The sequence below is a fragment of the Hippopotamus amphibius genome, chromosome 1 (assembly GCF_030028045.1).
Source record: "Hippopotamus amphibius kiboko isolate mHipAmp2 chromosome 1, mHipAmp2.hap2, whole genome shotgun sequence".
Lineage (NCBI taxonomy): Eukaryota > Metazoa > Chordata > Mammalia > Artiodactyla > Hippopotamidae > Hippopotamus > Hippopotamus amphibius.
The window spans coordinates 194,215,297-194,228,569 of NC_080186.1; the positions used below are offsets into that span (position 1 = coordinate 194,215,297).

General features: G+C 45.4%; 1 protein-coding gene across 14 annotated transcripts in view; it reads right to left on the reverse strand.

The window, feature by feature from the left end:
- The window catches only part of PAM (peptidylglycine alpha-amidating monooxygenase), a 275,420-nt gene extending 265,260 nt beyond the window's left edge, over window positions 1–10,160 (reverse strand). For 9 of the 14 annotated variants that reach the window (XR_009054246.1, XM_057738350.1, XM_057738340.1 and 6 more), the window contains exon 1: window positions 9,950–10,160. The gene's annotated coding sequence lies outside the window, so the exon portion shown is untranslated. The remainder of the gene's footprint in view (window positions 1–9,949) is intronic. The other 5 variants (XM_057738357.1, XM_057738326.1, XM_057738316.1 and 2 more) reach the window with 1 other exon arrangement.
- Window positions 10,161–13,273: the final 3,113 nt, after the last annotated feature.

A 13,273-nucleotide genomic window follows, 5' to 3' on the forward strand; every position in this document is an offset into this window, starting at 1 on the left:
AGTAGAAAAGGTAACACATCACTTGTGAACCTGGTCTTGAAAGAAGAGATGGAAACAGAATAATAGAAAGGAAAGAGGTGCCATGGTTAATAAATGTAACACCAAGGAGAAAAACAATAAATCATGTGCAAGGTCTACACAAACATTGGAGGAAAGCCTTCAACTGACTAACTGAGAAGTCCAGAGAGAGTTGTAATGGGAAATGGGGTTAAAGTAAGAGAGAGGCCCGTCCACTGAGCTGATTGAAGGGTCACTGTCAACAGGATGGACATGCAGATATCACCATCAGGTTTTTAGCAAGGTGTGAAGAAGGAAGCTGTTCCAATAGCAGTGTTAAAAACAGGTTAGTGGCCAAGCAACCTGGGATTGTGTGGCTTTGAAAAACTGGTTATGACTGAAGAGAATATAATGAATCTATTTAGATGCTTTACGTTTCAAGTATTGGCAAGGCATGCTTGACATCTGTCCTTCCTCCCTTCTCCCGAATTTCAGCACATACTGGCCTCCTTGGTAATCTCTGAGGGTGAGGGCTCGCTATTCCAGCCTCAAGACCTTGGACTTTTTCTCTCTGCTTGTTAGAGGACTTTTGCACGGTTAGCGCCCCCGTTTCATTTGGGTCTTTGCCGAAATGCCACCTCTTCCAAAAGGTCTTTCTTGACTATCCTATATGAGGACCCTCCTCTATCATTCTCCATTCCCTTGTACAGCTTCATTTTTCTTTACAGGACTTATTATCTGAAATTATATTTATTTTTTAATTTACCGATTAGCTGTCCATTCCCATTATTATATAAACTCCATGAATACAGGGATCTTGTGTATCTTGGTCATAGCTGTAGTCCCAGAGCTTGGCACAGAGTTTGGCGTAAAATCTAAAGCTCACTAAATATTTGTTGAATGAACAAAAAATAATCCCATCTCATTCCCAAGTACAATTGATGTTATCCCCTAAAACACTGTTTAATCTATTTTTACTGCCACTTCCCAGTATACACAACAGGCTTAGCACATCCTGTCATTCTCCTTGGATTAATGCAGAAGCCACCCAACATCTCCCCACTGCCACCCTGGGGGCCCCCCTCCATTTCATTCCCCCACAGATAATCTTACCAAAACACACATCTCATGTGGTCACCAACCCCTACTTAAAACACTCTCCAGGGTCCTTAGGATAAGTATCAAACCCCTGACTGGCCCCACACTAGGTGTCCAGCCTCACTTCATTCCACTCTCCCCTGAAGTCTCCTCAGTTACTTCATTTCACTCTGTTCCTTTCTGTTTCACTTTGTTGCAGGGCCTCTGCACAAACTCCCCTCTACTGTGCGAAACACTCTTCTTCCCACTCTCTCTTACATTCTCCTACTCCTGCTTCAGTTATCAAGTAAGTGTCACTTCCTCGGGTTCCTGCTGTACAAGCCCACAAAACCTATTGCTCTATGTAGAGCATTTATCTGTTTATAACTATGTAATTACTAATTGCTGTGGTTTTTAAAAAATTAATTAATGATTGTCTTCAACTTGGAATCTTTACTCCATGATAGCAAAGACCGTGAATGTTCTGCCCATTCTCAGATTTCTAGGGTTAAGAATAGCTCTTGGAACATGGCTGGCACTGAATAAAGATCTGTTGAATAAGTGAAAGAAGGAACCCTATTAGGAACCAACAAGCTAGAAGTCAATGTCAAATACACAGATATAAAAACTTTCCACAAATACCTAAGTAAAGCTGAAGAGAAAGATATTAGTGAAAATCTATAACAGGACGACAAGCTGCTGTGACAACAGGAGAGAGGGAAAGCCTAGGACAATGAAAACTTTGCAAGGCACTCACTATAGACTAGAGAAGAATGGAACCAAGACAATCTGTTTCATTAAGGAATTAGAACCAGCTCAAACAATTTGCTAAAACCACATAGTTCTGACTTAGATGATGACAGTAACTAGGTGAAAGGTTACATTTACATATCCTATTAACAACTCCTTGACTCACCAGTCTCTCTGGGAACATTTATCTATGCAAAGAAACCATTCAAACTTTCCTTCTCGGCATTTTCCTTTATAAAAATTCTCCCCAAAGTCCTTAGTCCCCTGGAAAATGTTTTAAAGACATTTCACTGTGGTCAATTAGGCATACAGTATAGCTAAGTGAGGCAAGGGCCGTGGAGGAAATGGCTTATAATAGAAAGAACCCACTTTGCTCCTGATTAAAATCACTCATGTGCAACTTGAGAAATGTACACCCTAAAAAGTTCTGAGCACCACAGGAAATCATGGGTTAAAGGACAAGGCCTATTTTGTGACCCTCATTGTTACTGTTTTAATCACCTGACACTACAACCCATATAATTCTAAATTCTCTGGGGGAAAGAAAGAGGTTATCAGTTTGTTTTTATTTTCTTATTCCAGGCCTATTTTAAAATAAGACGTAATAATAACATGCATGAAAAGCAATCTGGTATCATTTCCTTTCATTTGAACCCATCAGTGACTCATGCAATAAACAGCAAGTCTCCTGCATTTGTTTCAAATGCATACTCCAGTGTTACTGGAGCCAGTTTTCCAAAGATGATTTACCACACCCAGCCTGAGGAGGAACAACATGAAACTGGTGAAATTCTAATCTTCAGAAATACAACAGACAATGATTATTTCTAACTTGATGCTGTTTGTATGAAGAGAAGGGAGGCACAAGGAAATGCAGGCCTGAAGCACGAGTTAGGAACTGTGGCAAACAAAACAGAAAGAGAAAAATGAAAGCACACTGAACAACTGACGTTACCACATTTAGGGGAACAGAGGAAGGAGGAATGTAGGGGGGATAACCAACTTTTTCATCCCTACAGAAATAAGATATTTTTAATTCACAATTTAAAAAAAGACAACATTTAGCAAAGTAGCATTTACTCCAACACTAAATGGAGTAAAACCTAAACTAACAGACATTCATGTAAGGGACTCTACACTGGTACAAACTCTAACAGCAGCTGACCTTGGCTCTCCCAGAAGTTACTGAAACTTGAGAAGGATTATCTGTGAAAATAAGGGTTTGTTGATGCAATTAGTAGCATAAACAAGGGTAAATGTATAACCCACACAAGTTTGTTTTAAACACTACAGAAGCCTCCAACTACATGCAAACAATCATCATTCTGTTTGAAAATTAACATATCTCTTTATAAAAGCTTTGTTCAAAAGAGTTCTAACAGGTAACAGCCTTAGCAGGTTCTGGGTTATGTATGTAAGCAGTTAAAAATAGTAAGTTCAATCTTTAAAACAGTCCAAAACTTAGATTTTTTTAAAAATATGAATTCGTCTTCATATAGGTAAAATTTTACCGCACTACAAATAAGTACTATTTTGAAGCAAATGTCCTCCAGCATAGATAAATGAAATTTGTAATATCTGAAATTTTTGAAAAGGCATTTTTATGCAGGGAAATAGCAGGTGGTAGTATGATTCTTCCATAAGGGCCTCTACCCTCATTATTTAAAATTCCTACCACTGTCCTTTGTTTTGCTTATGTTGTAATGACAGGACTAGCAGTCAACTACACACTCAGTGCAGGTAAAAAACGGTCCTTTGGGGCTGCAGCAGCTGCTGGCTGGGCTGACAAAATTGCAGCATGACAGAAAGAACGTCATGCTTTCACTTTCCAGTACTTGTGGTCCATGCCCTCCTCCAAACGAGCCTCCCCCCAACCCGTAGGGAAGCTGCTTTGACTGTTTCGTGGCACTCTCCCCCACCTCTGCTGTGTCATTGAAGGTTATGCTTTACTGTGCTACTGTGTTTCTGTGGGTTTGGGTTTTGGGGGGTTTTTTTTTTTTGAGTCCAGTTCCTTTTTTTCTTGAGGCCATCCTCTTAAACTCCTTGAACAAGAGCCATGTGGAAATCTGGTTCCTGTCCTCCATCTTTATGTGAGTGTGGGCAGCACAGCTGAGTTGCAACAGGCGCTGCCTGGGTGCTGCTGGACGGGCTGTGTTCCAGAACCTTGCTGCGAATGTGCCACTCTTGTCCTTTCACGTGAAGCACGGCTAGTAGATGAAGCTGAAGACAGTGCTCAGAAGTTCAAGCTCTTTTCAGCACACATCCCTAATCTCACCATCACACATGATTCTGAGGAATGCCATATATATGGAAAACTTAGGTTGCCACATGGCCCCAGGCTGCCCAGTCTCCAAGTTGACACTGCAGATAATTCTCTACTTTCTTCTCCCCAGCAGGTGTGAACTAAATACTGTACTAATTATTCAAACGGAAATATTTCCTTTGTATAAAGGAACCCCTATGAACCTAACAAAAAGCAAGCATCATTTGTATGCTGTCATAATCAACAACTTCTGCCTCTACTCATCCAAGAACACAAAAAATCTGAAGGTTTAAGCCAGCAACAACCAACAGAACTTTCTGTTGATTGAAATGTTCTATATCTGCTCTGCCCACTACAGGAGCCACTCACCACATGTGGCTATTAAGCATTTGAAATGTGGCTAGTGTGACTGAGGAAGTAACATTTTTTTATTTTAATTAATTGGAACAAATCTAAACAATGTGGCTAGTGGCTACACTAGTGGCTATGTATGCCACAGTTTCATGGATGCTGACGCAAGGTATGAGATTCCTAGGTCAGAGGCAAAGGATTACATTACTCACAGAAAAAGCAGTAGCAGGGGTATTAGCATAGTTGTGCCAGTTCTGTGATACCCAATTCCCACAGTATGATGGGAAGAGAGCAGGCAATACCTCACACCCAATGATTTGCATTAGAGAAGGGGACCTCTGAACTTAGAGTACTGAATCTTTTACAATGGACAGTAAACCTACCTGCCCTTTCTTTACTGCATAGAGAAAGACTACCTCTATCTTCCATAACTATCTGCTATATAAAAGTCCTTGAAAAGACAGTCTGGAATGAAAGCAGTCGGTGCATAGTCTGGAATGAAAGCAGTCAGTGCCCCTGCTCACAAGCTGTGCAGAAACCTGAGTGAACACTGGAAGTTCATACACATCTCTGAAATCTACCTCTCTCTCTCCATCCTGCTTGAATACCCTGCTTCAAGACATATTTATTTCTTGCTAGGACTAATGCAGTAGCTTCCTAAATGGTCATCACTATAGCCTCTTCCCAGGCATTTTCCGTACAGTAGGCAGAATGCATCTTGCATGCACAAATCTAATCATGCCACTCTTGTTTCAGTCTTTGATGGCATCCACTGCTCTCAGGATTAAGCCAACCCTCCTTAGCAAGTGCCATAAGGCCCTGAATGATGTAGCTCTGTCCCTACCTGTGGGCTCTTCCCTTGCCTCTTCTTCTAAGATGCATTCCTTAAGTCACACTAAACTTCTTTCACTTCCTAAAATTCAGGTCATAAAGTGGTGGTTGTGGGTTGAATACCAACTACAAAATGTGTCTGGTTTTGCCCACACAATAGTTTTAAAAACATTCGGGCCATTTCACATTTATGAAATATAAATTTTAAGCTCCTCTTAAAAAATCAGGGCATCTGGCAACATTTGGCCTGCATCCCAACCTGACAACACTTGGCTGGAGCTGAGTATCTACTGCTCCCTTTAGACAAAGCCTGGGTTCTCCAGTTACCACACCTCTCTCTCCAGCTCTCACTTATTTATTCTTTTACATTATCTACCTAACTTCCATTCTAAGCATCATGTTCTGTTCCCCTTGGTCTGGAACACTCATCAACCCTCCAACTTCTTCAGTTGCTAACTATCACTCATTCTTCAGGTCTTAGTGTATTCATGGGAAGTTTTTCCTGACCACCACCAACCCCAATTAGGATGAGGTAATGCACTGTATGACACCCCACTACTGAGGCCTCCACCATCCCATCCTGTCTAACTTCTGTGGTTCTCTACATTACGCCACACACAAATTACATAAGATTGTAATTTTCTGTTTATAAGTCTGTATCCCTCCCCAGACTTTTAAGTCATAAGAGAGTGACCATGACTGTCCTGTATCCCACTGGATGCCAGTGCCTAGGAAAAAGCCCAACACGTAGCAGGAGCTCAATAAACACTTATTAAATTAATTAACAAAGCCATTGGGAATGGCCAGTTCAAAATATTGAGGGTGGTAATGTATTCATATTTTTATGCATTTATTTATTTTAAAACTTTGGACCTTTGAATTGTCATCCTGCTTCCCCAAGAAAAGTGAAATACCTACTGGAGTAGCAGGTATGTACTAGTAATAAGCAATGTGCTAAGCACTTCACATAGATTAGTTCATTTAATCCTTACAACAGTCCTTTGAGCTAAGTACTTCCTTTATTCCCATTTTGCAGATGAGAAAACTGAGGACTTGGGACAGTAACTTAACTTATCCAGGGTTACATGACTAGTAAATGCCTGGCAGAACTCAAACCCAGGCCCATCAAAACATACAGCCAGGGCTTCCTAGGTGGCGCAGTGGTTAAGAATTCCCCTGCCAATGCAGGGGACTCGGGTTTGATCCCTGGGCCAGGAAGATCCCACATGCCTCGCAGCAACTAAGTCTGTGAGCCACAACTATCGAGCCCATGTGCCACAACTCCTGAAGCCCATGTGCCTAGAGGCTGTGCTCTGCAACAAGAGAAGCCATGGCAATGAGGAGCCCGTGCACCACCACGCAGAGTTGCCCCTGCTCGAGGCAACTAGAGAAAGCCCATGTGCTGCAATGAAGACCCAACACAGCCAATAAATAAATAAATAAATAAATAGTAAATAAATTTAAAGAACATAGAGCCAAAATTCTTAACCATACACGATTTATAAATGTGAGATTTTTAATGTGCCCTGGATGATAAGAGACCACACAGGGTAAGGAGAAACCAGAAAACTATTTTCAAAAAACTGAAATTATAGTTCTACTCCTGGGATCTCCCTGGTGGCGCAGTGGTTAAGAATCAGCCTGCCAATGCAGGGGACACGGGTTCAATCCCTGGGTTGGGAAGATCCCACATGCAGCGGAGCAACTAAGCCCGTGCACCACAACTACTGAGCCCGTGTGCTGCAACTACTGAAGCTTGCTCGCCTAGAGAGCCCATGCTCTGCAACGAGAAGCCACCACAATGAGAAGCCTGTGCACCGCAACAGAGTAGCCCCCGCTCTCTGCAACTAGAGAAAGCCTGTGCACAGCAATGAAAACCCAAACACAGCCAATAAATTAATTAAATTTAAAAAAAAAGAAATTATAGTTCTACTCCTGCCACTAGCTGTTCAACCTTGGATAAGATGAAGGTCTTATTCTCTATATCAGTACAGTAAATTGTAGGAGATAAGATGATGGAAACTTCCCTCAGGAGACTTGAGAGCACATGACACCACTACCAACTTTATGCAGAGCCCTCCTTTTCAGCTACTTGTATGCAGTTTTCACAATTAGCTTTTACTGGCTAAAGGAGTTAAAGGGGAAAAGAAAGTTCTTACACCCACAAGAAGCTTTCTGGCTCGATATTCATGACTATTGCACCAAACCGCACAGTTCCAGAGCAGTGGCACAATGTTTAATCTCATTTCACAAGTAGGAAAACAAAGGTACTGATCAATAAGGCCAAGTTTAAAGTTAACTTCACGTCCCTCAGGCTGCCGGGAAACCTGCATTGCCTCACTGTGTGAACTGAATCCAAGCTCTCAAAGCCAAGCACTGGTATGTAAAGCCTATGAAATTCTACACATTTCCTCCAGATGGATGAATTCTTCCTAGGATCAGGAAAAGAATTAGAATTGTGACCGAATCATACCAAATACAACCTAGTCTGGTCAATTTTTTCCAAGCGAGATTCTTGCCCATTCTTTGCACCAAATCAAACTTTAAAAAAAATTTTCTTTTAAATGTCTCACTACCTTGTAACCTTTTAAACCAAATTTCCAGAATCAATCCACAGGGCACACTAGGGCATTAAGTGTTCAAGTTTCAACTTATTTCAATCGCTGTATGTTTTCTAGGCATTATAATTTCCTTTTTCAAGGAGTTGAGAAAAAATTGTATACAGACACCATAAATTGACTTACTGACTAAAGTTAGAATTGAAATTTCTACAGCTTTTAACATTTGACTACTACGTCATACATATATGGATGCTTTTTCTGAGCCTTCATTCTAAAAATACAGAATTCATTTTATTTCCAAGTATGCCTCCCATTTGATGATGTAGAAGCACTTGAAATTTTACTTCAGAAAACACTGGCTTAACTAAAGTTGTTGTTTTCTCCAATCTATTAAGTATATTCACCAAATAATGATTTTAAAGGGCCTTCAGTAATGTATTCTTAACATCATTTTACTTGCTATATGTAGTTATTCGAATATATGATGTTTATATAAAAATATGAAATAAAAACATTTGTCTCTAAGTTAGGAAGTCCCTCTAGGGCAAGGAACATATTCTTTATCTTTAAAAGCACATAGCACAATGCATTGCACAATACAGGAACTCATGAAATGCCTATTAAATCAGGAATTCATGAATGACAGGCCCAGGCCATAGCTATTTCACTTCAAGTCTAAAGCTCACTTTCTTAGGCCATTTACTTGCTTTCTCCATAAAGTAATGAGTGATGCTAACAATACTTCTTGTGCCTGTAATTTTAAACTGAAAATTTACAAACAACAGGGCACATGTAGTTTGTTTGAGCTAAATGTCTGAACTTACTTTACTAAAATAAAAGTCTACTTCCTCAACTGTTAGAATTAAAAGCAAATTTAAATTTGCACTTAGGTGGAAAAGAGGTTTTAAAGATTGGCAAACATCTGAAGCAAGCACAGTTCTTATTTCCAAAGACTTGTGCCAATAACGATCTTCTATCTGAAATCCTACGACCGCAGAAATATGTAAGGTCCATAGCTTTGTACGTCGACTTAAGTGGGGAAGAGACGACTTCAATTCTGAACACTAATTATCAGATCCAGGAACACGAGTTTTTACCCTCACAAAGCTATTGGTCAAATCACCTAGAGGGACATAATTACATCCCAGCTGAAGGACCTAAACTCAGACGATCAGAACACAGGACCTGCCATCGGGCACCTTCATGAGACCAGAGATAGTGGTTCAAAATCAAGTAACACACCGAAGTCATCCCACTGGATCGTCAAAACGACCCACAGTGGTGGGCAAAGCGGACCCGCGTTTTACAGACGAGAGCATAGGGTGTCCAAAGGGTCGCGTCCCAAGGCCACATCGATGGGAAGGTGTCTGAAAGCAGCTTTAAATCCCTATCTTCCAAGTATCCGAGAGGTAGTTACTTTCCACCCCGCCTCTGCGATCACCCTTCGCCGGCGTATTATACTCCACGGCTGGCAAAAAAAAAAAAAAAAAAACCACAACGGCAGGAAGGAGAGCGGAGCCGGGCAAGGACGCGAGAGAAGAGGAGAGGGAATTTCCACCGCTTCGCGGCCCTCGCCGGTACCCAAGCCCCTCGGGTCGCTACTCGGCTCCAGCCCCGCTCTACCCTCGCGGCGGCCCCCGCTTGCAGCAGAAACTTGTCTCGGGAGGCGGGTCGGGGAACCGGGGAGCCCTTCTCAGCGGCGCGGAGAGTTCTCCAAGTGGAGGCAGAAAGGGCGCATGAACGATTCTACCCACAGGGTGAGGGCGCCAGGAGAAGTGCGAAGGTGCGGAGGACAGGACGGGAGGGTGACCCCTCACCGACTGGCCTCGGCCGCGGTGGAGCTGAGGGGTGGGTCAGAGCCAGGCTCGGGGAGTGCGAGGAAGGCTCAGTCCCTGAGACCCTCCCTGGCCGCGGCGCCGGACTCCCCGCGACCCCGGCAGCCAGGGAGGAGACCAGCGACCGCCACGGGCGCGGGGAAGCGGAGGGAGCTGAGACGGCAGGACCCCCGGCCCGGCCCAGCCCAGCATCCGCCCAACTTCCCGAGCCCCCTTCCGCGCTCCCACCCACACCCATGCCCTGCCCGCCGACCGGCGGCGGCGGCGGCGACGGCGGCACCAACCTGCGCGGCCGCGGGCACAGTCCGGGACGGAAGCGGGAGCCGGCGGGCGGCGGGGCGGCGGGCGCGGCGGGCGGAGTTAGTTGGGAGGCTCCGGCTCCCTGGGCGGGGACAGGCCGGGCACGCGGCGGCCGCGGCGGCGGCGGCGGGGGCTCCCTCCTGGCGCGCGCGGGGCCCAAGCCCGCCCGCCGCTTGCCTCAGCTCCCGGGGACGGCTCCCAGGCCCTCCCCCGGGGCGGCTCCGCGGTTCCGGGCCGCCCGCGAGCCCGCCCCGCGCGCGCCTCCTGCGCTCCGCCCCTGCCCCCTCGCGCGCGCGGGGACCGCGGGGGGTGGGAACGAGGTCCCCGCAGAGCCAGCTGCCGGTCGCGCGCGGCTCCCTGGGGTTTTCCCGCGGGGATCGCTGTCTGGGCTCACGTGCGGGCAGGAGGGGGCCACGAGCTGGAGCTCTCACCCGGGGAAGGGGGTCAAGGCCAGGCCTGAAAGTCTCCCTTTGCTCCGCCCGAGTCCCGAGTCCCTAAAAGCAGCCCTGTGAGGTGGCCACGCCAGCCGCCCGGAGAGAGGCCGAGGAAAATGTCGGACTCTCCCTCCGCCCAGCGCGGGGCTGGGAGGACTTTTCCCGAGAGAATCAAGGACCCCTCCCTTGCTCTTCCCGCCCCGGGTTGGGGACTCCGACAAAGAAAGTGTGCAGAACGCACGAACGGGGCATCGGGGTTGAACCTGTGGAAAAAGTGCAATTTCCTTTCACATGCACACGCCTGCCGGTCGCTGGATGCAGGCCACCTTGTTCGGGTCTTCGCAGTGCTTCCGTGCTCACACCCCAGGCCTGGCGCGAGGAACCCCGTTTCCTAGCTTGGCTTCCCACCTCCGCACATCCCTTTTTTTAGAAACTCTTTTCATCCCGCAGCGCGCCCGACGCGCGCACTCTGACCACTTCGCCCCTAAACTGCAGGCAGGGAACCCAGAAATCAACCCCCTCCGCGCCTCATCCCAAAGCAGGACAAAACTGGGAGCCAGGGATCTAGGATGTTCCAGTTGGAAGGGTTTATACCCAAGTGGCTTGGTGCTGTGCATTACTGACCCCCCCCCACACAAATTGATACGCCTTTAATTCAAGGGCAGGTGTTTGCTAGTGCCTTTACCTCCCCGAAGGTAACCTCTAGAGTGCATTCACCGCGCCTTTTCCTTCCCAGCTCCAGCCGCTTCTCATCTTCCGAAGTCCTGTCCTCCTTTCCCCCAACCTCTCCCATCCAAATTCCCAGCACGGATCCCCAGGGCAGCGTGCTGTGATCTTTCCAGGCACTTTCTCCTTCTGGGGGCTTCGGGTTGGGGGATGGAGGAGGGGGACTGGGAGGAAGGATCTTGAAGAAGGTGAGATAGAAGCCAGTGGAAGGCGAGTAAGGAAAGTGAGAACCGACTAAGAGGAGTGAGAGGCTGCATGAAGGAGGCAAAGCCCTCCAGCCATAGAGGAACTCCCAGGAAGAAAATCCATTTCTCTGTAGGGAAAACACAGATGCTTGCAGTGGATAAATTGCAAAATCTGGACCGCCTCCCAAAAGAATTCTCAGCGAGCTTTGGAGAGTCAAGGATAAACTTCAAGACCCAGAGCATGCCTTCACCCGCCCCACTTCCTAAATTCCAGAGAAGGCTGATGACGCCAAGCTCTTGGCCAGTGATGAGAAATCCATCCTGAAAAGTGATGGTAGCTGACAATATGTAAGAAAACAGAGCTGGGTCAGCTTATAGCTCGTTGGGCTGTTCTTTTGTTTAGACATCCCATAAGACACTTATTCCTCCCCCTGCCCTGGGTTATTGACTAAAGCAAGAAGTTGGGACCCTCCCTTAAAAAAGAAGTCACTCTTGGTGAAAAGAGAAGGAAATGCGGAGGGACAAGAGTCCTAAGGCTGTGGTGGTTGCTATTTTTAAGTTCAATTCAGTGCGTTTTTATGTTAAGATAATTTTCCTGTTCAGTGGGTGACCACATTTTTACCTTAAAATGTAGGAGAATGGCTGGGACAACACTTCCAATGTTACCTGATGGCAGCCTTCTCTCACACCCTCAAGGTCCTGGTGGGCACAGCCACAGCTTCAGCTGCGCTGAGAGAGAGCCAATGTGCCTGAGGAAGCTACCGCCAAGCCCAGATGTCAGGCATTGCAGCCTCAGGGCGTTCCAGTCTGTGTGCAGTGCAGCCGCTGCAGGCTCAAGCTGAGCGTGTACTTCCAGACGCCAGCCACCCCCCACCACTCCGCGTTGCCAGGTGAGGAGAAGACTCCTTTCTCCTGGCCTCAGGGCTCCACCTCACCTGAGGTTGGCTCTGCACTCTAGAAGTGTCATTACAAAACCAGTCCTTAGTGTCCCAGTTTTTCTTTTGTAGACTACTTCCAATTTAATTGTAAGATCGCCTTTCTTTCCCTTATTTCCTCTAGTGCACAAAAGGCTAAGCTGTTGAATGTTCAAGAGGCTAGCAGGGACCTGCCTGAATCAAGTTTCTCTTTCTCTTCTCACTAGAAGAAAAATCATCTTTAAAATGGAACCTTATTAAACTTACATTCTTTCTGAATATGGTAACCCCCTGTATCTATTAGTTATTTTAATTTTATATTGATGATAGAATCTTATTGCAAAAAGTATGCAGTCAACTCTTGGGGTTAAGGAATCCACTTTTCCTCTGGGAAGAATTCTGGTAGAAAAAAAAAAAGAAAGAAAGAAAGAAAGAAAAGAAAAGAAAAAAGTGAGAGTGCATTTATAGGCAGCAGAATTGGTCTCAGGCAGTGTTAAAAGTAGGTGCAGAGGGACATTCGTCCATAAAGCTCTCCTTTTCTCAGTTTGCCTTCATAGAAGCCTTGTCCACCTAACACTGCCAGTTCTCCAAGCCAGTCCACCTCACACAGAAGTGTCAGGGTCTTCACATCTGTTGCCTACTAGTGTTTGTCTTGGAAAAGAGCGGCATTTTGAGCCTAAGTAAGAGAGTGAAGGAAGATCCATGGAGAATCTTTCTTGTACTCCTTATTTTTATACTTTTCTGGTAATCATTTCATTGTAAAGGTGGGTCCAATGGACAGAACTTATCCTGGGCAGTTTGAGAAATGTGCTGGTCTACAGGCTTCCCTGAAAAGAAATAAAAGTGCACCGTTCCTCATTACACAGCACTTCAAATAAGATCTAAGAGCTCCCAACCTTTATAGAGAACAGAAAGTTACATTCAAATAGTAGAATAAGCTTCAAATTGGTTATATCAAACAGTCAAATTTGCTTATGCACATTCAGAACAACAAGAGAAAATATTAATTTCAATTTACAAGTCATCAAAAAGCACCTTGTGGGCCACAT